Source organism: Schistocerca americana, chromosome 9, assembly GCF_021461395.2.
Source record: "Schistocerca americana isolate TAMUIC-IGC-003095 chromosome 9, iqSchAmer2.1, whole genome shotgun sequence".
In the NCBI taxonomy this organism is placed as follows: domain Eukaryota; kingdom Metazoa; phylum Arthropoda; class Insecta; order Orthoptera; family Acrididae; genus Schistocerca; species Schistocerca americana.
This window is the reverse complement of record NC_060127.1, coordinates 191,723,767-191,751,709: the sequence shown is the minus strand read 5'-3', so window position 1 is coordinate 191,751,709 and position 27,943 is coordinate 191,723,767.

The following is a 27,943-nucleotide window of genomic DNA, read 5'->3' as shown; positions in this document are numbered from 1 at the left end:
ATCAAGCAAAAAAAATGCTTACCGAAGAGAGAAAATGTATCGTGCTCAGCGCCCTCCTCCCGCCCTGTGGTGCTCTGATGTCCCTTTCTCCAAAATTGTACTCAATGGGACTGTAAATTTGCAACCACACACAAGTTGACCTGCTTTGAGGAAAAAACGAGTTGGTACATTTCAAACACGGAAAAGGTCATTTTAAAATCAACATGAAAAACCAAAATTCCAAACTTATAAAACACAAAGAAATGCTTACCGAAGAGAGAAAATGTATTGTGCGCAGGACCATCCTCCCGCCCTGTGGTGTAACTGATGTCCCTTTCTCCAAAAATGTACTCAATGGGACCGTAATGTTGCAACCACACACAAGTTGACCTGCTGTGAGGAAAAAACGAGTAAGTACATTTCAAACATGAAAAAGGTCATTTTAAAATCAACATAAAAAACCAAAATTCCAAGAGTATCAAACACAAAAAAATGCTTACCAAAGAGAGAAAAAGTATCGTGCTCATCACCCTCCTCCTGCCCTGTGGTGCAACTGATGTCCCTTTCTCCAAAAATGTACTCAACGGGACCGTAATGTTGCAACCACACAGAAGATGACCTGCTGTGAGGAAAAAACGAGTTAGTACATTTCAAACATGAAAAAGGTCATTTTAAAATCAACATGAAAAACCAAAATTCCAGAAGTATCAAACACTAAAAAATGCTTACCAAAGAGAGAAAAAGTATCGTGCTCAGAACCCTCCTCCCGCCCTGTGGTGCAACTGATGTCCCATTCTCCAAAAATGTACTCAATGGGACCGTAATGTTGCAACCACACACAAGTTGACCTGCTGTGAGGAAAAAACGAGTAAGTACATTTCAAACATGAAAAAGGTCATTTTAAAATCAACATAAAAAACCAAAATTCCAAGAGTATCAAACACAAAAAAATGCTTACCAAAGAGAGAAAAAGTATCGTGCTCAGAACCCTCCTCCCGCCCTGTGGTGCAACTGATGTCCCTTTCTCCAAAAATGTACTCAATGGGACCGTAATGTTACAACCACACACAAGTTGACCTGCTGTGAGGAAAAAACGAGTTAATACATTTCAAACATGAAAAAGGTCATTTTAAAATCAACATGAAAAACAAAAATTCCAAAAGTATCAAACACAAAAAAATGCTTACCAAAGAGAGAAAAAGTATCGTGCTCAGAACCCTCCTCCCACCCTGTGGTGCACCTGATGTCCCTTTCTCCAAAAATGTACTCAATAGGACCGTAATGTTGCAGCCACACACAAGTTGACCTGCACTGAGGAAAAAACGAGTTAGTACATTTCAAACATGAAAAAGGTCATTTTAAAATCAACACGAAAAACCAAAATTCCAAACTTATAAAACACAAAGAAATGCTTAGCGAAGAGAGAAAATGTATTGTGCGCAGCACCCTCCTCCCGCCCTGTGGTGCAACTGATGTCCCTTTCTCCAAAAATGTACTCAACGGGACCGTAATGTTGCAACCACACACAAGATGACCTGCTGTGAGGAAAAAACGAGTTAGTACATTTCAAACATGAAAAAGGTCATTTTAAAATCAATATGAAAAACCAAAATTCCAAAAGTATCAAACACAAAAAAATGCTTACCAAAGAGAGAAAAAGTATCGTGCTCAGGACCCTCCTCCCGCCCTGTGGTGCAACTGATGTCCCATTCTCCAAAAATGTACTCAATGGGACCGTAATGTTGCAACCACACACAAGTTGACCTGCTGTGAGGAAAAAACGAGTTAGTACATTTCAAACAAGAAAAAGGTGATTTAAAAATCAACATGAAAAACCAAAATTCCAAAAGTATCAAACACAAAAAAATTCTTACCAAAGAGAGAAAAAGTATCGTGCTCAGAACCCCCTTTCCCGCCCTGTGGTGCAACTGGTGTCCCTTTCTCAAAAAATGTACTCAATTGGACCGTAATGTTGCAACCACCAACAAGTTGACCTGCTGTGAGGAAAAAACGAGTTAGTACATTTCAAACACGAAAAAGGTCATTTTAAAATCAACATGAAAAACCAAAATTCCAAACTTATAAAACACAAAGAAATGCTTACCGAAGAGAGAAAATGTATTGTGCGCAGCACCCTCCTCCCGCCCTGTGGTGCAACTGATGTCCCTTTCTCCAAAAATGTACTCAATGGGACCGTAATGTTGCAACCACACACAAGTTGACCTGCTGTGAGGAAAAAACGAGTTAGTACATTTCAAACATGAAAAGGGTCATTTTAAAAACAACATGAAAAAACAAAATTCCAAAAGTATCAAACACAAAAAAACGCATACCAAAGAGGGAAAAAGTATCGTGCTCAGAACCTTCCTCCCGCCCTGTGGTGCAACTGATGTCCCTTTCTCCAAAAATGTACTCAATGGGACCGTAATGTTGCAACCACACACAAGTTGACCTGCTGTGAGGAAAAAACGAGTTAGTACATTTCAAACATGAAAACGGTCATTTTAAAATCAACATGAAAAACCAAAATTCCAAAAGTATAAAACACAAAAAAATGCTTACCGAAGAGAGAAAATGTATCGTGCCTAGCACCCTCCTCCCGCCCTGTGGTGCAACTGATGTCCCTTTCTCCAAAAATGTACTTAATGGGACCGTAATGTTGCAACCACACACAAGTTGACCTGCTGTGAGGAAAAAACGAGTTGGTACATTTCAAACATGAAAAAGGTCGTTTTAAAATCAACATGAAAAACCAAAATTCCAAACTTATAAAACACAAATAAATGCTTACCGAAGAGAGAAAATGTATCGTGCGCAGCACCCTCCTCCCGCCCTGTGGTGCACCTGACGTCCCTTTCTCCAAAAATGTACTCAATGGGACCGTAATGTTGGAACCACACACAAGTTGACCTGCTGTGAGGAAATAACGAGTTAGTACATTTCAAACACGAAAAAGGTCATTTTAAAATCAACATGAAAAACCATAATTCCAAAAGTATTAAACACAAAAAAATGCTTACCGAAGAGAGAAAATGTATCGTGCCAAGCACCCTCCTCCCGCCCTGTGGTGCACCTGATGTCCCTTTCTCCAAAAATGTACTCAATGGGACCGTAATGTTGCAACCACACACAAGTTGACCTGCTGTGAGGAAAAAACGAATTAGTACATTTCAATCATGAAAAAGGTCATTTTAAAATCAACATGAAAAACCAAAATTCCAAAAGTATAAAACACAAAAAAATGCTTACCGAAGAGAGAAAATGTATCGTGCCTAGCACCCTCCTCCCGCCTTGTAGTGCAACTGATGTCCCTTTCTCCAAAAATGTACTGAATGGGACCGTAATAATGCAACCACACACAAGTTGACCTGCTGTGAGGAAAAAACGAGTTGGTACATTTCAAACATGAAAAAGGTCATTTTAAAATCAACATGAAAAACGAAAATTCCAAATTTATAAAACTCAAATAAATGCTTACCGAAGAGAGAAAATGTATCGTGCGCAGCACCCTCCTCCCGCACTGTGGTGCACCTGATGTCCCTTTCTCCAAAAATGTACTCAATGGGACCGTAATGTTGCAACCACACACAAGTTGACCTGCTGTGAGGAAAAAACGAGTTAGTACATTTCAAACATGAAAAAGGTCATTTTAAAATCAACATGAAAAACCAAAATTCCAAAAGTATCAAACACAAAAAAATGCTTACCAAAGAGAGAAAAAGTATCGTGCTCAGAACCCTCCTCCCGCCCTGTGGTGCAACTGATGTCCCATTCTCCAAAAATGTACTTAATGGGACCGTAATGTTGCAACCACACACAAGTTGACCTGCTGTGAGGAAAAAACGAGTTAGTACATGTCAAACATGAAAAAGGTCATTTTAAAATCAACATGAAAAACCAAAATTCCAAAAGTATCAAACACAAAAAAATGCTTACCAAAGAGAGAAAAAGTATCGTGCTCAGAACCCTCCTCCCGCCCTGTGGTGCAACTGATGTCCCTTTCTCCAAAAATGTACTCAATGGGACCGTAATGTTGCAACCACACACAAGTTGACCTGCTGTGAGGAAAAAACGAGTTAGTACATTTCAAACATGAAAAAGGTCATTTTAAAATCAACATGAAAAACCAAAATTCCAAAAGTATCAAACACAAAAAAATGCTTACCGAAGAGAGAAAATGTGTCGTGCCTAGCACCCTCCTCCCGCCCTGTGGTGCAACTGATGTCCCTTTCTCCAAAAATGTACTCAATGGGACCGTAATGTTGCAACCACACACAAGTTGACCTGCTGTGAGGAAAAAACGAGATAGTACATTTCAAACACGAAAACTGTCATTTTAAAATCAACATGAAAAAACAAAATTCCAAACTTATAAAACACAAAAAAATGCTTACCGAAGAGAGAAAATGTATCGTGCCTAGCACCCTCCTCCTGCCCTGTGGTGCAACTGATGTCCCTTTCTCCAAAAATGTACTCAATGGGACCGTAATGTTGCAACCACACACAAGTTGACCTGCTGTGAGGAAAAAACGAGTAAGTACATTTCAAACATGAAAAAGGTCATTTTAAAATCAACATAAAAAACCAAAATTCCAAGAGTATCAAACACAAAAAAATGCTTACCAAAGAGAGAAAAAGTATCGTGCTCAGAACCCTCCTCCCGCCCTGTGGTGCAACTGATGTCCCTTTCTCCAAAAATGTACTCAATGGGACCGTAATGTTACAACCACACACAAGTTGACCTGCTGTGAGGAAAAAACGAGTTAATACATTTCAAACATGAAAAAGGTCATTTTAAAATCAACATGAAAAACAAAAATTCCAAAAGTATCAAACACAAAAAAATGCTTACCAAAGAGAGAAAAAGTATCGTGCTCAGAACCCTCCTCCCACCCTGTGGTGCACCTGATGTCCCTTTCTCCAAAAATGTACTCAATAGGACCGTAATGTTGCAACCACACACAAGTTGACCTGCACTGAGGAAAAAACGAGTTAGTACATTTCAAACATGAAAAAGGTCATTTTAAAATCAACACGAAAAACCAAAATTCCAAACTTATAAAACACAAAGAAATGCTTAGCGAAGAGAGAAAATGTATTGTGCGCAGCACCCTCCTCCCGCCCTGTGGTGCAACTGATGTCCCTTTCTCCAAAAATGTACTCAACGGGACCGTAATGTTGCAACCACACACAAGATGACCTGCTGTGAGGAAAAAACGAGTTAGTACATTTCAAACATGAAAAAGGTCATTTTAAAATCAATATGAAAAACCAAAATTCCAAAAGTATCAAACACAAAAAAATGCTTACCAAAGAGAGAAAAAGTATCGTGCTCAGGACCCTCCTCCCGCCCTGTGGTGCAACTGATGTCCCATTCTCCAAAAATGTACTCAATGGGACCGTAATGTTGCAACCACACACAAGTTGACCTGCTGTGAGGAAAAAACGAGTTAGTACATTTCAAACAAGAAAAAGGTGATTTAAAAATCAACATGAAAAACCAAAATTCCAAAAGTATCAAACACAAAAAAATTCTTACCAAAGAGAGAAAAAGTATCGTGCTCAGAACCCCCTTTCCCGCCCTGTGGTGCAACTGGTGTCCCTTTCTCAAAAAATGTACTCAATTGGACCGTAATGTTGCAACCACCAACAAGTTGACCTGCTGTGAGGAAAAAACGAGTTAGTACATTTCAAACACGAAAAAGGTCATTTTAAAATCAACATGAAAAACCAAAATTCCAAACTTATAAAACACAAAGAAATGCTTACCGAAGAGAGAAAATGTATTGTGCGCAGCACCCTCCTCCCGCCCTGTGGTGCAACTGATGTCCCTTTCTCCAAAAATGTACTCAATGGGACCGTAATGTTGCAACCACACACAAGTTGACCTGCTGTGAGGAAAAAACGAGTTAGTACATTTCAAACATGAAAAGGGTCATTTTAAAAACAACATGAAAAAACAAAATTCCAAAAGTATCAAACACAAAAAAACGCATACCAAAGAGGGAAAAAGTATCGTGCTCAGAACCTTCCTCCCGCCCTGTGGTGCAACTGATGTCCCTTTCTCCAAAAATGTACTCAATGGGACCGTAATGTTGCAACCACACACAAGTTGACCTGCTGTGAGGAAAAAACGAGTTAGTACATTTCAAACATGAAAACGGTCATTTTAAAATCAACATGAAAAACCAAAATTCCAAAAGTATAAAACACAAAAAAATGCTTACCGAAGAGAGAAAATGTATCGTGCCTAGCACCCTCCTCCCGCCCTGTGGTGCAACTGATGTCCCTTTCTCCAAAAATGTACTTAATGGGACCGTAATGTTGCAACCACACACAAGTTGACCTGCTGTGAGGAAAAAACGAGTTGGTACATTTCAAACATGAAAAAGGTCGTTTTAAAATCAACATGAAAAACCAAAATTCCAAACTTATAAAACACAAATAAATGCTTACCGAAGAGAGAAAATGTATCGTGCGCAGCACCCTCCTCCCGCCCTGTGGTGCACCTGACGTCCCTTTCTCCAAAAATGTACTCAATGGGACCGTAATGTTGGAACCACACACAAGTTGACCTGCTGTGAGGAAATAACGAGTTAGTACATTTCAAACACGAAAAAGGTCATTTTAAAATCAACATGAAAAACCATAATTCCAAAAGTATTAAACACAAAAAAATGCTTACCGAAGAGAGAAAATGTATCGTGCCAAGCACCCTCCTCCCGATCTGTGGTGCACCTGATGTCCCTTTCTCCAAAAATGTACTCAATGGGACCGTAATGTTGCAACCACACACAAGTTGACCTGCTGTGAGGAAAAAACGAATTAGTACATTTCAATCATGAAAAAGGTCATTTTAAAATCAACATGAAAAACCAAAATTCCAAAAGTATAAAACACAAAAAAATGCTTACCGAAGAGAGAAAATGTATCGTGCCTAGCACCCTCCTCCCGCCTTGTAGTGCAACTGATGTCCCTTTCTCCAAAAATGTACTGAATGGGACCGTAATAATGCAACCACACACAAGTTGACCTGCTGTGAGGAAAAAACGAGTTGGTACATTTCAAACATGAAAAAGGTCATTTTAAAATCAACATGAAAAACGAAAATTCCAAATTTATAAAACTCAAATAAATGCTTACCGAAGAGAGAAAATGTATCGTGCGCAGCACCCTCCTCCCGCACTGTGGTGCACCTGATGTCCCTTTCTCCAAAAATGTACTCAATGGGACCGTAATGTTGCAACCACACACAAGTTGACCTGCTGTGAGGAAAAAACGAGTTAGTACATTTCAAACATGAAAAAGGTCATTTTAAAATCAACATGAAAAACCAAAATTCCAAAAGTATCAAACACAAAAAAATGCTTACCAAAGAGAGAAAAAGTATCGTGCTCAGAACCCTCCTCCCGCCCTGTGGTGCAACTGATGTCCCATTCTCCAAAAATGTACTTAATGGGACCGTAATGTTGCAACCACACACAAGTTGACCTGCTGTGAGGAAAAAACGAGTTAGTACATGTCAAACATGAAAAAGGTCATTTTAAAATCAACATGAAAAACCAAAATTCCAAAAGTATCAAACACAAAAAAAGCTTACCAAAGAGAGAAAAAGTATCGTGCTCAGAACCCTCCTCCCGCCCTGTGGTGCAACTGATGTCCCTTTCTCCAAAAATGTACTCAATGGGACCGTAATGTTGCAACCACACACAAGTTGACCTGCTGTGAGGAAAAAACGAGTTAGTACATTTCAAACATGAAAAAGGTCGTTTTAAAATCAACATGAAAAACCAAAATTCCAAAAGTATCAAACACAAAAAAATGCTTACCGAAGAGAGAAAATGTGTCGTGCCTAGCACCCTCCTCCCGCCCTGTGGTGCAACTGATGTCCCTTTCTCCAAAAATGTACTCAATGGGACCGTAATGTTGCAACCACACACAAGTTGACCTGCTGTGAGGAAAAAACGAGATAGTACATTTCAAACACGAAAACTGTCATTTTAAAATCAACATGAAAAAACAAAATTCCAAACTTATAAAACACAAAAAAATGCTTACCGAAGAGAGAAAATGTATCGTGCCTAGCACCCTCCTCCTGCCCTGTGGTGCAACTGATGTCCCTTTCTCCAAAAATGTACTCAATGGGACCGTAATGTTGCAACCACACACAAGTTGACCTGCTGTGAGGAAAAAACGAGTTAGTACATTTCAAACATGAAAAAGGTCAATTTAAAATCAACATGAAAAACCAAAATTCCAAAAGTATCAAACACAAAAAAATGCTTACCAAAGAGAGACAATGTATCGTGCTCAGAACCCTCCTCCCGCCCTGTGGTGCAACTGATGTCCCTTTCTCCAAAGAAGTACTCAATGTGACCGCAATGTTGCAACCACACACAAGTTCAGCTGCTGTGAGGAAAAAACGAGTTAGTACATTTCAAACATGAAAAAGGTCATTTTAAAATCAACATGAAAAACCAAAATTCCAAAAGTATCAAACACAAAAAAATGCTTACCGAAGAGAGAAAATGTATCGTGCACAGCATCCTCCTCCCGCCCTGTGGTGCAAGTGATGTCCCTTTTTTCCAAAAATGTACTCAATGGGACCGTAATGTTGCAACCACACACAAGTTGACCTGCTGTGAGGAAAAAACGAGATAGTACATTTCAAACACGAAAACTGTCATTTTAAAATCAACATGAAAAAACAAAATTCCAAACTTATAAAACACAAAAAAATGCTTACCGAAGAGAGAAAATGTATCGTGCCTAGCACCCTCCTCCTGCCCTGTGGTGCAACTGATGTCCCTTTCTCCAAAAATGTACTCAATGGGACCGTAATGTTGCAACCACACACAAGTTGACCTGCTGTGAGGAAAAAACGAGTTAGTACATTTCAAACATGAAAAAGGTCAATTTAAAATCAACATGAAAAACCAAATTTCCAAAAGTATCAAACACAAAAAAATGCTTACCAAAGAGAGACAAAGTATCGTGCTCAGAACCCTCCTCCCGCCCTGTGGTGCAACTGATGTCCCTTTCTCCAAAGAAGTACTCAATGTGACCGCAATGTTGCAACCACACACAAGTTCAGCTGCTGTGAGGAAAAAACGAGTTAGTACATTTCAAACATGAAAAAGGTCATTTTAAAATCAACATGAAAAACCAAAAGTCCAAAAGTATCAAACACAAAAAAATGCTTACCGAAGAGAGAAAATGTATCGTGCACAGCATCCTCCTCCCGCCCTGTGGTGCAAGTGATGTCCCTTTTTTCCAAAAATGTACTCTATGGGACCGTAATGTTGCAACCACACACAAGTTGCCCTGCTGTGAGGAAAAAGCGAGTTAGTACATTTCAAACATGAAAAAGGTCATTTTAAAATCAACATGGAAAACCAAAATTCCAAAAGTATCAAACACAAAAAAATGCTCACCAAAGAGAGAAAAAGTATCGTGCTCAGAACCCTCCTCCCGCCCTGTGGTGCAACTGATGTCCCTTTCTCCAAAAATGTACTCAACGTGACCGCAATGTTGCAACCACACACAAGTTCAGCTGCTGTGAGGAAAAAACGAGTTAGTACATTTCAAACATGAAAAAGGTCATTTTAAAATCAACATGAAAACCCCAAATTCCAAAAGTATCAAACACAAAAAAATGCTTGCCAAAGAGAGAAAATGTATCGTGCGCAGCATCCTCCTCCCGCCCTGTGGTGCAACTGATGTCCCTTTCTCCAAAAATGTACTCAATGGGACCGTAATGTTGCAACCACACACAAGTTGACCTGCTGTGAGGAAAAAACGAGTTAGTACATTTCAAACATGAAAAAGGTCATTTTAAAATCAACATGAAAAACCAAAATTCCAAACTTATAAAACACAAAAAAATGCTTACCGAAGAGAGAAAATGTATTGTGCGCAGCACCCTCCTCCCGCCCTGTGGTGCAACTGATGTCCCTTTCTCCAAAAATGTACTCAATGGGACCGTAATGTTGCAACCACACACAAGTTGACCTGCTGTGAGGAAAAAACGAGTTAGTACATTTCAAACATGAAAAAGGTCATTTTAAAATCAACATGAAAAACCAAAATTCCAAACTTATAAAACACAAATAAATATTTACCGAAGAGAGAAAATGTATCGTGCGCAGCACCCTCCTCCCGCCCTGTGGTGCAACTGATGTCCCTTTCTCCAAAAATGTACTCAATGGGACCGTAATGTTGCAACCACACACAAGTTGACCTGCTGTGAGGAAAAAACGAGTTAGTACATTTCAAACATGAAAAAGGTAATTTTAAAATCAATATAAAAAACCAAAATTCCAAACTTATAAAACACAAAGAAATGCTTACCGAAGAGAGAAAATGTATTGTGCGCAGCATCCTCCTCCCGCCCTGTGGTGCAACTGATGTCCCTTTCTCCAAAAATGTACTCAATGGGACCGTAATGTTGCAACCACACACAAGTTGACCTGCTGTGAGGAAAAAACGAGTTAGTACATTTCAAACATGAAAAAGGTCACTTTAAAATCAACATGAAAAACCAAAATTCCAAAAGTATCAAACACAAAAAATGCATACCAAAGAGAGAAAAAGTATCGTGCTCAGAACCCTCCTCCCGCCCTGTGGTGCAACTGATGTCCCTTTCTCCAAAAATGTACTCAATGTGACCGCAATGTTGCAACCACACACAAGTTCAGCTGCTGTGAGGAAAAAACGAGTTAGTACATTTCAAACATGAAAAAGGTCATTATAAAATCAACATGAAAAACCAAAATTCCAAACTTATAAAACACAAATAAATGTTTACCGAAGAGAGAAAATGTATCGTGCGCAACACCCTCCTCCCGCCCTGTGGTGCAACTGATGTCCCTTTCTCCAAAAATATACTCAATGGGACCGTAATGTTGCAACCACACACAAGTTGACCTGCTGTGAGGAAAAAACGAGTTAGTACATTTCAAACATGAAAAAGGTCATTATAAAATCAACATGAAAAACCAAAATTCCAAACTTATAAAACACAAATAAATGTTTACCGAAGAGAGAAAATGTATCGTGCGCAACACCCTCCTCCCGCCCTGTGGTGCAACTGATGTCCCTTTCTCCAAAAATATACTCAATGGGACCGTAATGTTGCAACCACACACAAGTTGACCTGCTGTGAGGAAAAAACGATTTAGTACATTTCAAACATGAAAAAGGTCATTTTAAAATCAACATGACAAACCAAAATTCCAAACTTATAAAACACAAATAAATGCTTACCGAAGAGAGAAAATGTATTTTGCGCAGCACCCTCCTCCCACCCTGTGGTGCAATTGATGTACCTTTGTCCAAAAATGTACTCAATGGGACCGTAATGTTGCAACCACACACAAGTTAACCTGCTGTGAGGAAAAAACGAGTTAGTACATTTCAAACATGAGAAAGGTCATTTTAAAATCAACATGAATAACCAAAATTCCAAACGTATAAAACACAAAGAAATGCTTACCTAAGAGAGAAAATGTATTGTGCGCAGCACCCTCCTCCCGCCCTGTGGTGCAACTGATGTACCTTTCTCCAAAAATGTACTCAATGGGACCGTAATGTTGCAACCACACACAAGTCGACCTGCTGTGGGGAAAAAACGAGTTAGTACGATTCAAACATGAAAAAGGTCATTTTAAAATCAACATGAAAAACCAAATTTCCAAACTTATAAAGCACAAATAAATGTTTACCAAAGAGAGAAAATGTATTGTGCGCAGCACCCACCTCCCGCCCTGTGAAGCAACTGATGTACCTTTCTCCAAAAATGTACTCAATGGGACCGTAATGTTGTAACCACACACAAGTTGACCTGCTGTGAGGAAAAAACGAGTTAGTACATTTCAAACATGAAAAAGGTCATTTTAAAATCAACATGAAAAACCAAAATTCCAAACTTATAAAACACAAATAAATGCTTACCGAAAAGAGAAAATGTGTCGTGCGCAGCACCCTCCACCCGCCCTGTGGTGCAACTGATGTCCCTTTCTCCAAAAATGTACTCAATGGGACCGTAATGTTGCAACCACACACAAGTTGACCTGCTGTGAGGAAAAAACGACTTAGTACATTTCAAACATGAAAAACGTCATTTTAAAATCAACATGAAAAACCAAAATTCCAAACTTATAAAACACAAATAAATGCTTACCGAAGAGAGAAAATGTATCATGCTCAGCACCCTCCTCCCGCCCTGTGGTGCAACTGATGTCCCTTTCTCCAAAAATGTACTCAATGGGACCGTAATGTTGCAACCACACACAAGTTGACCTGCTGTGAGGAAAAAACGAGTTAGTACATTTCAAACATGAAAAAGGTCATTTTAAAATCAACATGAAAACCAAAATTCCAAAAGTATCAAACACAAAAGAATGCTTACCAAAGAGAGAAAAAGTATCGTGCTCAGAACCCTCCTACCGCCCTGTGGTGCAACTGATGTCCCTTTCTCCAAAAATGTACTCAATGTGACCGCAATGTTGCAACCACACACAAGTTCAGCTGCTGTGAGGAAAAAACGAGTTAGTACATTCCAAACATGAAAAACGTCATTTTAAAATCAACATGAAAAACCAAAATTCCAAAAGTATCAAACACAAAAAAATGCTTACCGAAGAGAGAAAATGTATTGTGCTCAGCAAACTCCTCCCGCCCTGTGGTGCAACTGATGTCCCTTTCTCCAGAAATGTACTCAATGGGACCGTAATGTTGCAACCACACACAAGTTGACCTGCTGTGAGGAAAAAGCGAGTTAGTACATCTCAAACATGAAAAAGGTCATTTTAAAATCAACATGAAAAACCAAAATTCCAAATTTATAAAACACAAAGAAATGCTTACCGAAGAGAGAAAATGTATTGTGCGCAGCACCCTCGTCCGCCCTGTGGTGCAACTGATGTCCCTTTCTCCAAAAATGTACTCAATGGGACCGTAATGTTGCAACCACACACAAGTTGACCTGCTGTGAGGAAAAAACGAGTTAGTACATTTCAAACATGAAAACTGTCATTTTAAAATCAACATGAAAAACCAAAATTCCAAAAGTATAAAACACAAAAAAATGCTTACCGAAGAGAGAAAATGTATCGTGCTCAGAACCCTCCTCCTGCCCTGTGGTGCAACTGATGTCCCTTTCTCCAAAAATGTACTCAATGGGACCGTAATGTTGCAACCACACACAAGTTGACCTGCTGTGAGGAAAAAACGAGTTAGTACATTTCAAACATGAAAAAGGTCATTTTTAAATCAACATGAAAAACCAAAATTCCATAAGTATCAAACACAAAAAAATGCTTACCAAAGAGAGAAAAAGTATCGTGCTCAGAACCCTCCTCCCGCCCTGTGGTGCAACTGATGTCCCTTTCTCCAAAAATGTACTCAATGTGACCGCAATGTTGCAACCACACACAAGTTCAGCTGCTGTGAGGAAAAAACGAGTTAGTACATTTAAACATGAGAAAGGTCATTTTAAAATCAACATGAAAAACCAAAATTCCAAAAGTATAAAACACAAAAAAATGCTTACCGAAGAGAGAAAATGTATCGTGCTCAGAACCCTCCTCCTGCCCTGTGGTGCAACTGATGTCCCTTTCTCCAAAAATGTACTCAATGGGACCGTAATGTTGCAACCACACACAAGTTGACCTGCTGTGAGGAAAAAACGAGTTGGTACATTTCAAACATGAAAAAGGTCATTTTAAAATCAACATGAAAAACCAAAATTCCAAAAGTATCAAACACAAAAAAATGCTTACCAAAGAGAGAAAAAGTATCGTGCTCAGAACCCTCCTCCCGCCCTGTGGTGCAACTGATGTCCCTTTCTCCAAAAATGTACTCAATGTGACCGCAATGTTGCAACCACACACAAGTTCAGCTGCTGTGAGGAAAAAACGAGTTAGTACATTTAAACATGAAAAAGGTCATTTTAAAATCAACATGAAAAACCAAAATTCCAAAAGTATCAAACACAAAAAAATGCTTACCGAAGAGAGAAAATGTATCGTGCGCAGCATCCTCCTCCCGCCCTATGGTGCAACTGATGTCCCTTTCTCCAAAAATGTACTCAATGGGACCGTAATGTTGCAACCACACACAAGTTGACCTGCTGTGAGGAAAAAACGAGTTAGTACATTTCAAACATGAAAAAGGTCATTCTAAAATCAACATGAAAAACCAAAATTCCAAAAGTATAAAACACAAAAAAATGCTTACCGAAGAGAGAAAATGTATCGTGCCCAGCACCCTCCTCCCGCCCTGTGGTGCAACTGATGTCCCTTTCTCCAAAAATGTACTCAATGTGACCGCAATGTTGCAACCACACACAAGTTGACCTGCTGTGAGGAAAAAACGAATTAGTACATTTCAAACATGAAAAGGGTCATTTTAAAATCAACATGAAAAACCAAAAGTCCAAACTTATAAAACACAAAGAAATGCTTACCGAAGAGAGAAAATGTATCGTGCGCAGCACCCTCCTCCCACCCTGTGGTGCAACTGATGTCCCTTTCTCCAAAAATGTACTCAATGGGACCGTAATGTTGCAACCACACACAAGTTGACCTGCTGTGAGGAAATAACGAGTTAGTACATTTTAACCATGAAAAAAGTCATTTTAAAATCAACATGAAAAACAAAAATTCCAAAAGTATCAAACACAAAAAATGCTTACCAAAGAGAGAAAAAGTATCGTGCTCAGAACCCTCCTCCCGCCCTGTGGTGCAACTGATGTCCCTTTCTCCAAAAATGTACTCAATGTGACCGCAATGTTGCAACCACACACAAGTTCAGCTGCTGTGAGGAAAAAACGAGTTAGTACATTTCAAACATGAAAAAGGTCATTTTAAAATCTACATGAAACACCAAAATTCCAAACTTATAAAACACAAAGAAATGCTTACCGAAGAGAGAAAATGTATCGTGCGCAGCACCCTCCTCCCACCCTGTGGTGCAACTGATGTCCCTTTCTCCAAAAATGTACTCAATGGGACCGTAATGTTGCAACCACACACAAGTTGACCTGCTGTGAGGAAATAACGAGTTAGTACATTTCAAACATGAAAAAGGTCATTTTAAAATCAACATGAAAAACCAAAATTCCAAACTTATAAAAAACAAAGAAATGCTTACCGAAGAGAGAAAATGTATTGTGCGCAGCACCCTCCTCCCGCCCTGTGGTGCAACTGATGTACCTTTCCCCAAAAATGTACTCAATGGGAACGTAATGTTGCAACCACACACAAGCTGACCTGCTGTGAGGAAAAAAACGAGTTAGTACATTTCAAACATGAAAACGGTCATTTTAAAATCAACATGAAAAACCAAAATTCCAAAAGTATAAAACACAAAAAAATGCTTACCGAAGAGAGAAAATGTATCGTGCCTAGCACACTCCTCCCGCCCTGTCGTGCAATTGATGTCCCTTTCTCCAAAAATGTACTCAATGGGACCGTAATGTTGCAACCACACACAAGTTGACCTGCTGTGAGGAAAAAACGAGTTGGTACATTTCAAACATAAAAAAGGTCATTTTAAAATCAACATGAAAAACCAAAATTCCAAACTTAAAAAACACAAATAAATGCTTACCGAAGAGAGAAAAAGTATCGTGCGCAGCACCCTCCTTCCGCCCTGTGGTGCAACTGATGTCCCTTTCTCCAAAAATGTACTCAATGGGACCGTAATGTTGCAACCACACACAAGTTGACCTGCTGTGAGGAAAAAACGAGTTAGTACATTTCAAACATGAAAAAGGTCATTTTAAAATCAACATGAAAAACCAAAATTCCAAACTTATAAAACACAAATAAATATTTACCGAAGAGAGAAAATGTATCGTGCGCAGTACCCTCCTCCCGCCCCGTGGTGGAACTGATGTCCCTTTCTCCAAAAATGTACTCAATGGGACCGTAATGTTGCAACCACACACAAGTTGACCTGCTGTGAGGAAAAAATGAGTTAGTACATTTCAAACATGAAAAAGGTCATTTTAAAATCAACATGAAAACCAAAATTCCAAAAGTATCAAACACAAAAAAATGCTTACCAAAGAGAGAAAAAGTATCGTGCTCAGAACCCTCCTCCCGCCCTGTGGTGCAACTGATGTCCCTTTCTCCAAAAATGTACTCAATGGGACCGTAATGTTGCAACCACACACAAGTTGACCTGCTGTGAGGAAAAAACGAGTTAGTACATTTCAAACATGAAAAACGTCATTTTAAAGTCAACACGAAAAACCAAAATTCCAAACTTATAAAACACAAAGAAATGCTTACCGAAGAGAGAAAATGTATTGTGCGCAGCACCCTCGTCCGCCCTGTGGTGCAACTGATGTCCCTTACTCCAAAAATGTACTCAATGGGACCGTAATGTTGCAACCACTCACAAGTTGACCTGCTGTGAGGAAAAACGAGTTAGTACATTTCAAACATGAAAAAGGTCATTTTAAAATCAAGATGAAAAACCAAAATGCCAAACTTATAAAACACAAAGAAATGCTTACCGAAGAGAGAAAGTGTATTGTGCGCAGCATCCTCCTCCCGCCCTGTGGTGCAACTGATGTCCCTTTCTCCAAAAATGTACTCAATGGGGCCGTAATGTTGCAACCACACACAAGTTGACCTGCTGTGAGGAAAAAACGAGTTAGTACATTTCAAACACGAAAAAGGTCATTTTAAAATCAACATGAAAAACCAAAATTCCAAACTTATAAAACACAAAGAAATGCTTACCGAAGAGAGAAAATGTATTGTGCGCAGCACCCTCGTCCGCCCTGTGGTGCAACTGATGTCCCTTACTCCAAAAATGTACTCAATGGGACCGTAATGTTGCAACCACTCACAAGTTGACCTGCTGTGAGGAAAAGACGAGGTAGTACATTTCAAACATGAAGAAGGTCATTTTAAAATCAACATGAGAAACCAAAATTCCAAAAGTATCAAACACAAAGAAATGCTTACCGAAGAGAGAAAATGTATTGTGCTCAGCACCCTCCTCCCGCCCTGTGGTGCAACTGATGTCCCATTCTCCAAAAATGTACTCAATGGGACCGTAATGTTGCAACCACACACAAGTTGACCTGCTGTGAGGAAAAAACGAGTTAGTACATCTCAAACATGAAAAAGGTCATTTTAAAATCAACATGAAAAACCAAAATTCCAAACTTATAAAACACAAAGAAATGCTTACCGAAGAGAGAAAATGTATTGTGCGCAGCACCCTCGTCCGCCCTGTGGTGCAACTGATGTCCCTTACTCCAAAAATGTACTCAATGGGACCGTAATGTTGCAACCACTCACAAGTTGACCTGCTGTGAGGAAAAACGAGTTAGTACATTTCAAACATGAAAAAGGTCATTTTAAAATCAACATGAAAAACCAAAATGCCAAACTTATAAAACACAAAGAAATGCTTACCGAAGAGAGAAAGTGTATTGTGCGCAGCATCCTCCTCCCGCCCTGTGGTGCAACTGATGTCCCTTTCTCCAAAAATGTACTCAATGGGGCCGTAATGTTGCAACCACACACAAGTTGACCTGCTGTGAGGAGAAAACGAGTTAGTACATTTCAAACACGAAAAAGGTCATTTTAAAATCAACATGAAAAACCAAAATTCCAAACTTATAAAACACAAAAAAATGCTTACCGAAGAGAGAAAATGTATCGTGCCTAGCACCCTCCTCCCGCACTGTGGTGCAACTGATGTCCCTTTCTCCAAAAATGTACTCAATTGGACCATAATGTTGCAACCACACACAAGTTGACCTGCTGTGAGGAAAACACGAGTTGGTACATTTCAAACATGAAAAAGGTCATTTTAAAATCAACATGAAAAACCAAAATCCAAACTTATAAAACACAAATAAATGCTCACCGAAGAGAGAAAATGTATCGTGCTCAGCACCCTCCTCCCGCCCTGTGGTGCAACTGATGTCCCTTTCTCCAAAAATGTACTCAATGGGACCGTAATGTTGCAACCACACACAAGTTGACCTGCTGTGAGGAAAAAACGAGTTAGTACATTTCAAACATGAAAAACGTCATTTTAAAGTCAACATGAAAAACCAAAATTCCAAACTTATAAAACACAAATAAATGCTTACCGAAGAGAGAAAATGTAATATGCTCAGCACCCTCCTCCCGCCCTGTGGTGCAACTGATGTCCCTTTCTCCAAAAATGTACTCAATGGGACCGTAATGTTGCAACCACACACAAGTTGACCTGCTGTGAGGAAAAAACGAGTTAGTACATTTCAAACATGAAAAAGGTCATTTTAAAATCAACATGAAAAACAAAATTCCAAAAGTATCAAACACAAAAAAATGCTTACCAAAGAGAGAAAAAGTATCGTGCTCAGAACCCTCCTCCCGCCCTGTCGTGCAACTGATGTCCCTTTCTCCAAAAATGTACTCAATGTGACCGCAATGTTGTAACCACACACAAGTTCAGCTGCTATGAGGAAAAAACGAGTTAGTACATTTCAAACATGAAAAAGGTCATTTTAAAATCAACATGAAAAACTAAAATTCCAAAAGTATCAAACACAAAAAAATGCTTACCGAAGAGAGAAAATGTATTGTGCTCAGCACCCGCCTCCCGCCCTGTGGTGCAACTGATGTCCCTTTCTCCAAAAATGTACTCAATGTGACCGCAATGTTGCAACCACACACAAGTTCAGCTGCTGTGAGGAAAAAACGAGTTAGTACATTTCAAACATGAAAAAGGTCATTTTAAAATCAACATGAAAACCCCAAATTCCAAAAGTATAAAACACAAAAAAATGCTTACCAAAGAGAGAAAATATATCGTGCGCAGCATCCTCCTCCCGCCCTGTGGTGCAACTGATGTCCCTTTCTCCAAAAATGTACTCAATGGGACCGTAATGTTGCAACCACACACAAGTTGACCTGCTGTGAGGAAAAAACGAGTTGGTACATTTCAAACATGAAAAAGGTCATTTTAAAATCAACATTAAAAACCAAAATTCCAAACTTATAAAACACAAATAAATGCTTACCGAAGAGAGAAAATGTATCGTGCGCAGCACCCTCCTCCCGACCTGTGGTGCAACTGATGTCCCTTTCCCCAAAAATGTACTCAATGGGACCGTAATGTTGCAACCACACACAAGTTGACCTGCTGTGAGGAAAAAACGAGTTGGTACATTTCAAACATGAAAAAGGTCATTTTAAAATCAACATGAAAAACCAAAATTCCAAACTTATAAAACACAAATAAATGCTTACCGAAGAGAGAAAATGTATCGTGCTCAGCACCCTTCTCCCGCCCTGTGGTGCAACTGATGTCCCTTTCTCCAAAAATGTACTCAATGGGACCGTAATGTTGCAACCACACACAAGTTGACCTGCTGTGAGGAAAAAACGAGTTAGTACATTTCAAACATGAAAAGGTCATTTTAAAATCAGCATGAAAACCAAAATTCCAAAAGTATCAAACACAAAAATATGCTTACCAAAGAGAGAAAAAGTATCGTGCTCAGAACCCTCCTCCCGCCCTGTGGTGCAACTGATGTCCCTTTCTCCAAAAATGTACTCAATGTGACCGCAATGTTGCAACCACACACAAGTTCAGCTGCTGTGAGGAAAAAACGAGTTAGTACATTTCAAACATGAAAAAGGTCATTTTATAATCAACATGAAAAACCAAAATTCCAAAAGTATCAAACACAAAAAAATGCTTACCGAAGAGAGAAAATGTATTGTGCTCAGCACCCTCCTCCCGCCCTGTGGTGCAACTGATGTCCCTCTCTCCAAAAATGTACACAATGGGACCGTAATGTTGCAACCACACACAAGTTGACCTGCTGTGAGGAAAAAAGAGTTAGTACATCTCAAACATGAAAAAGGTCATTTTAAAATCAACATGAAAAACCAAAATTCCAAAGTTATAAAACACAAAGAAATGCTTACGGAAGAGAGAAAATGTATTGTGCGCAGCACCCTCGTTTGCCCTGTGGTGCAACTGATGTCCCTTTCTCCAAAAATGTACTCAATGGGACCGTAATGTTGCAACCACACACACGTTGACCTGCTGTGAGGAAAAAACGAGTTAGTACATTTCAAACATGAAAAAGGTCATTTTAAAATCAACATGAAAAACCAAAATTCCAAACTTATAAAACACAAAGAAATGCTTACCGAAGAGCGAAAATAGATTGTGCGCAGCACCCTCCTCCCGCCCTGTGGTGCAACTGATGTCCCTTTCTCCAAAAATGTACTCAATGGGACCGTAATGTTGCAACCACACACAAGTTGACCTGCTGTGAGGAAAAAACGAGTTAGTACATTTCAAACATGAAAAAGGTCATTTTAAAATCAACATGAAAAACCAAAATTCCAAACTTATAAAACACAAATAAATGCTTACCGAAGAGAGAAAATGTATTGTGCGCAGCACCCTCGTCCGCCCTGTGGTGCAACTGATGTCCCTTTCTCCAAAAATGTACTCAATGGGACCGTAATGTTGCAACCACACACAAGTTCAGCTGCTGTGAGGAAAAAACGAGTTAGTACATTTCAAACATGAAAAAGGTCATTTTAAAATCAACATGAAAAACCAAAATTCCAAAAGTATAAAACACAAAAAAATGCTTACCGAAGAGAGATAATGTATCGTGCCTAGCACCCTCCTCCCGCCCTGTGGTGCAACTGATGTCCCTTTCTCCAAAAATGTACTCAATGGGACCGTAATGTTGCAACCACACACAAGTTGACCTGTTCTGAGGAAAAGACGAGTTAGTACATTTCAAACATGAAAAAGGTCATTTTAAAATCAACATCAAAAACCAAAATTCCAAAAGTATCAAACACAAAAAAATGCTTACCAAAGAGAGAAAAAGTATCGTGCTCAGAACCCTCCTCCCGCCCTGTGGTGCAACTGATGTCCCTTTCTCCAAGAATGTACTCAATGTGACCGCAATGTTGTAACCACACACAAGTTCAGCTGCTGTGAGGAAAAAACGAGTTAGTACATTTCAAACATGAAAAAGGTCATTTTGAAATCAACATGAAAAACCAAAATTCCAAAAGTATCAAACACAAAAAAATGCTTACCGAAGAGAGAAAATGTATTGTGCTCAGCACCCGCCTCCGGCCCCATGGTGCAACTGATGTCCCTTTCTCCAAAATCGTACTCAATGGGACCGTAATGTTAAAACCACACACAAGTTGACCTGCTGTGAGGAAAAAACGAGTTAGTACATCTCAAACATGAAAAAGGTCATTTTAAAATCAACATGAAAAACCAAAATTCCAAACTTATAAAACACAAAGAAATGCTTACCGAAGAGAGAAAATGTATTGTGCGCAGCACCCTCATCTGCCCTGTGGTGCAACTGATGTCCCTTTCTCCAAAAATGTACTCAATGGGACCGTAATGTTGCAACCACACACAAGTTGACCTGCTGTGAGGAAAAAACGAGTTAGTACATTTCAAACATGAAAAAGGTCATTTTAAAATCAACATGAAAAACCAAAATTCCAAAAGTATAAAACACAAAAAAATGCTTACCGAAGAGAGATAATGTATCGTGCCTAGCACCCTCCTCCCGCCCTGTGGTGCAACTGATGTCCCTTTCTCCAAAAATGTACTCAATGGGGCCGTAATGTTGCAACCACACACAAGTTGACCTGTTCTGAGGAAAAAACGAGTTAGTACATTTCAAACATGAAAAAGGTCATTTTAAAATCAACATCAAAAACCAAAATTCCAAAAGTATCAAACACAAAAAAATGCTTACCAAAGAGAGAAAAAGTATCGTGCTCAGAACCCTCCTCCCGCCCTGTGGCGCAACTGTTGTCCCTTTCTCCAAAAATGTACTCAATGTGACCGCAATGTTGCAACCACACACAAGTTCAGCTGCTGTGAGGAAAAAACGAGTTAGTACATTTCAAACATGAAAAAGGTCATTTTAAAATCAACATGAACACCCCAAATTCCAAAAGTATAAAACACAAAAAAATGCTTACCAAAGAGAGAAAATATATCGTGCGCAGCATCCTCCTCCCGCCCTGTGGTGCAACTGATGTCCCTTTCTCCAAAAATGTACTCAATGGGACCGTAATGTTGCAACCACACACAAGTTGACCTGCTGTGCGGAAAAAACGAGTTGGTACATTTCAAACATGAAAAAGGTCATTTTAAAATCAACATGAAAAACCAAAATTCCAAACTTATAAAACACAAATAAATGCTTACCGAAGAGAGATAAAGTATCGTGCGCAGCACCCTCCTCCCGCCCTGTGGTGCAACTGATGTCCCTTTCTCCATAAATGTACTCAATGGGACCGTAACGTTGTAACCACACACAAGTTGACCTGCTGTGAGGAAAAAACGAGTTAGTACATTACAAACATGAAAGAGGTCATTTTAAAATCAACATGAAAAACCAAAATTCCAAAAGTATCAAACACAAAAAATGCTTACCAAAGAGAGAAAAAGTATCGTGCTCAGGACCCTCCTCCCGCCCTGTGGTGCAACTGATGTCCCTTTCTCCAAAAATGTACTCAATGTGACCGCAATGTTGCAACCACACACAAGTTCAGCTGCTGTGAGGAAACAACGACTTAGTACATTTCAAACATGAAAAAGGTCATTTTAAAATCAACATGAAGAACCAAAATTTGAAACTTATAAAACACAAAGAAATGCTTACCGAAGGGAGAAAATGTATTGTGCGCAGCATCCTCCTCCCGCCCTGTGGTGCAACTGATGTCCCTTTCTCCAAAAATGTACTCAATGGGACCGTAATGTTGCAACCACACACAAGTTGACCTGCTGTGAGGAAGAAACAAGTTAGTACATTTCAAACATGAAAAAGGTCATTTTAAAATCAACATGAAAAACCAAAATTCCAAACTTATAAAACACAAATAAATGTTTACCGAAGAGAGAAAATGTGTTGTGCGCAGCACCCTCCTCCCGCCCTGTGGTGCAACTGATGTCCCTTTCTCCAAAAATGTACTCAATGGGACCGTAATGTTGCAACCACACACAAGTTGACCTGCTGTGAGGAAAAAACGAGTTAGTACATTTCAAACATGAAAAGGTCATTTTAAAATCAACATGAAAACCAAAATTCCAAACTTATAAAACACAAATAAATGCTTACCGAAGAAAGAAAATGTATCGTGCGCAGCACCCTCCTCCCGCCCTGTGGTGCAACTGATGTCCCTTTCCCCAAAAATGTACTCAATGGGACCGTAATGTTGCAACCACACACAAGTTGACCTGCTGTGAGGAAAAAACGAGTTGGTACATTTCAAACATGAAAAAGGTCATTTTAAAATCAACATGAAAAACCAAAATTCCAAACTTATAAAACACAAATAAATGCTTACCGAAGAGAGAAAATGTATCGTGCTCAGCACCCTCCTCCCGCCCTGTGGTGCAACTGATGTCCCTTTCTCCAAAAATGTACTCAATGGGACCGTAATGTTGCAACCACACACAAGTTGACCTGCTGTGAGGAAAAAACGAGTTAGTACATTTCAAACATGAAAAGGTCATTTTAAAATCAACATGAAAACCAAAATTCCAAAAGTATCAAACACAAAAATATGCTTACCAAAGAGAGAAAAAGTATCGTGCTCAGAACCCTCCTCCCGCCCTGTGGTGCAACTGATGTCCCTTTCTCCAAAAATGTACTCAATGTGACCGCAATGTTGCAACCACACACAAGTTCAGCTGCTGTGAGGAAAAAACGAGTTAGTACATTTCAAACATGAAAAAGGTCATTTTAAAATCAACATGAAAAACCAAAATTCCAAAAGTATCAAACACAAAAAAATGCTTACCGAAGAGAGAAAATGTATTGTGCTCAGCACCCTCCTCCCGCCCTGTGGTGCAACTGATGTCCCTCTCTCCAAAAATGTACACAATGGGACCGTAATGTTGCAACCACACACAAGTTGACCTGCTGTGGGGAAAAAAGAGTTAGTACATCTCAAACATGAAAAAGGTCATTTTAAAATCAACATGAAAAACCAAAATTCCAAACTTATAAAACACAAAGGAATGCTTACCGAAGAGAGAAAATGTATTGTGCGCAGCACCCTCGTTTGCCCTGTGGTGCAACTGATGTCCCTTTCTCCAAAAATGTACTCAATGGGACCGTAATGTTGCAACCACACACACGTTGACCTGCTGTGAGGAAAAAACGAGTTAGTACATTTCAAACATGAAAAAGGTCATTTTAAAATCAACATGAAAAACCAAAATTCCAAACTTATAAAACACAAAGAAATGCTTACCGAAGAGCGAAAATAGATTGTGCGCAGCACCCTCCTCCCGCCCTGTGGTGCAACTGATGTCCCTTTCTCCAAAAATGTACTCAATGGGACCGTAATGTTGCAACCACACACAAGTTGTCCTGCTGTGAGGAAAAAACGAGTTAGTACATTTCAAACATGAAAAAGGTCATTTTAAAATCAACATGAAAAACCAAAATTCCAAACTTATAAAACACAAATAAATGCTTACCGAAGAGAGAAAATGTATCGTGCTCAGCACCCTCCTCCCGCCCTGTGGTGCAACTGATGTCCCATTCTCCAAAAATGTACTCAATGGGACCGTAATGTTGCAACCACACACAAGTTGACCTGCTGTGAGGAAAAAACGAGTTAGTACATTTCAAACATGAAAAAGGTCATTTTAAAATCAACATGAAAAACCAAAATTCCAAACTTATAAAACACAAAGAAATGCTTACCGAAGAGAGAAAATGTATTGTGCTCAGCACCCTCCTCCCGCCCTGTGGTGCAACTGATGTCCCTTTCTCCAAAAATGTACTTAATGGGACCGCAATGTTGCAACCACACACAACTTCACCTGCTGTGAGGAAAAAACGAATAAGAACATTTCCACATGAAAAAGGTCAATTTAAAATCAACATGAAAAACCAAAATCCCAAACGTATCAAGCACAAAAAAATACTTACCGAAGAGACAAAATGTATCGTGCTCAGCACCCTCCTCCCGCCCTGTGGTGCAACTGATGCCCCTTTCTCCAAAAATGTACTCAATGGGACCGTAATGTTGCAACCACACACAAGTTGACCTGCTGTGAGGAAAAAACGAGTTAGTACATTTCAAACATGAAAAAGGTCATTTTAAAATCAACATGAAAAACCAAAATTCCAAAAGTATAAAACACAAAAAAATGCTTACCGAAGAGAGAAAATGTATTGTGCGCAGCATCCTCCTCCCGCCCTGTGGTGCAACTGATGTCCCTTTCTCCAAAAATGTACACAATGGGACCGTAATGTTGCAACCACACACAAGTTGACCTGCTGTGAGGAAAAAACGAGTTAGTACATTTCAAACATGAAAAAGGTCATTTTAAAATCAACATGAAAAACCAATATTCCAAACTTATAAAACACAAAGAAATGCTTACCGAAGAGAGAAAATGTATTGTGCGCAGCACCCTCCTCCCGCCCTGTGGTGCAAATGATGTCCCTTTCTCCAAAAATGTACTCAATGGGACCGTAATGTTGCAACCACACACAAGTTGACCTGCTGTGAGGAAAAAACGAGTTAGTACATTTCAACCATGAAAAAGGTCATTTTAAAATCAACATGAAAAACCAAAATTCCAAAAGTATCAAACACAAAAAAATGCTTACCAAAGAGGGAAAGAGTATCGTGCTCAGAACGCTCCTCCCGCCCTGTGGTGCAACTCATGTCCCTTTCTCCAAAAATGTACTCAATGTGACCGCAATGTTGCAACCACACAAAAGTTCAGCTGCTGTGAGGAAAAAAACGAGTTAGTACATTTCAAACATGAAAAAGGTCATTTTAAAATCAAATTGAAAAACCAAAATTCCAAACTTATAAAACACAAAGAAATGCTTACCGAAGAGAGAAAATGTAACATGCTCAGAACCCTCCTCCTGCCCTGTGGTGCAACTGATGTCCCTTTCTCCAAAAATGTACTCAATGTGACCGCAATGTTGCAACCACACACAAGTTCAGCTGCTGTGAGGAAAAAACGAGTTAGTATACTTCAAACATGAAAAAGGTCATTTTAAAATCGAAATGAAAAACCAAAATTCCAAACTTATAAAACACAAATAAATGCTTACCGAAGAGAGAAAATGTATCGTGCGCAGCACCCTCCTCCCGCCCTGTGGTGCAACTGATGTCCCTTTCTCCAAAAATGTACTCAATGGGACCGTAATGTTGCAACCACACACAAGTTGACCTGCTGTGAGGAAAAAACGAGTTAGTACATTTCAAACATGAAAAAGGTCATTTTAAAATCATCATGAAAAACCAAAATTCCAAACTTATAAAACACAAAGAAATGCTTACCGAAGAGAGAAAATGTATCGTGCGCAGCACCCTCCTCCCGCCCTGTGGTGCAACTGATGTCCCTTTCTCCAAAAATGTACTCAATGGGACCGTAATGTTGCAACCACACACAAGTTGACCTGCTGTGAGGAAAAAACGTGTTGGTACATTTCAAACATGAAAATAGTCATTTTAAAATCAACATGAAAAACCAAAATTCCAATTTTATAAAACACAAACAAATGCTTACCGAAGAGAGAAAATGTATCGTGCTCAGCACCCTCCTCCCACCCTGTGGTGCAACTGATGTCCCTTTCTCCAAAAATGTACTCAATGGGACGGTAATGTTGCAACCACACCCAAGTTGACCTGCTGTGAGGAAAAAACGAGTTAGTACATTTCAAACATGAAAAAGGTCATTTTAAAATCAACATGAAAAACCAAAATTCCAAAAGTATCAAACACAAAAAAAGCTTACCGAAGAGAGAAAAAGTATCGTGCTCAGACCGCTCCTCCCGCCCTGTGGTGCAACTGATGTCCCTTTCTCCAAAAATGTACTCAATGTGACCGCAATGTTGCAACCACACACAAGTTCAGCTGCTGTGAGGAAAAAACGAGTTAGTACATTTCAAACATGAAAAAGGTCATTTTAAAATCAACATGAAAAACCAAAATTCCAAAAGTATAAAACACAAAAAAATGCTTACCGAAGAGAGAAAATGTATTGTGCGCAGCATCCTCCTCCCGCCCTGTGGTGCAACTGATGTCCCTTTCTCCAAAAATGTACACAATGGGACCGTAATGTTGCAACCACACACAAGTTGACCTGCTGTGAGGAAAAAACGAGTTAGTACATTTCAAACATGAAAAAGGTCATTTTAAAATCAACATGAAAAACCAATATTCCAAACTTATAAAACACAAAGAAATGCTTACCGAAGAGAGAAAATGTATTGTGCGCAGCACCCTCCTCCCGCCCTGTGGTGCAAATGATGTCCCTTTCTCCAAAAATGTACTCAATGGGACCGTAATGTTGCAACCACACACAAGTTCACCTGCTGTGAGGAAAAAACGAGTTAGTACATTTCAACCATGAAAAAGGTCATTTTAAAATCAACATGAAAAACCAAAATTCCAAAAGTATCAAACACAAAAAAATGCTTACCAAAGAGAGAAGGAGTATCGTGCTCAGAACCCTCCTCCCGCCCTGTGGTGCAACTGATGTCCCTTTCTCCAAAAATGTACTCAATGGGACCGTAATGTTGCAACCACACACAAGTTGACCTGCTGTGAGGAAAAAACGAGTTAGTACATTTCAAAAGTGAAAAAGGTCATTTCAAAATCAACATGAAAAACCAAAATTCCAAAAGTATCAAACACAAAAAAATGCTTACCAAAGAGATAAAAAGTATCGTGCTCTGAACCCTCCTCTCGCCCTGTGGTGCAACTGATGTCCCTTTCTCCAAAAATGTACTCAATGTGACCGCAATGTTGCAACCACACACAAGTTCAGCTGCTGTGAGGAAAAAACGAGTTAGTACATTTCAAACATGAAAAAGGTCATTTCAAAATCAACATGAAAAACCAAAGTTCCAAAAGTATCAAACACAAAAAAATGCTTACCAAAGAGA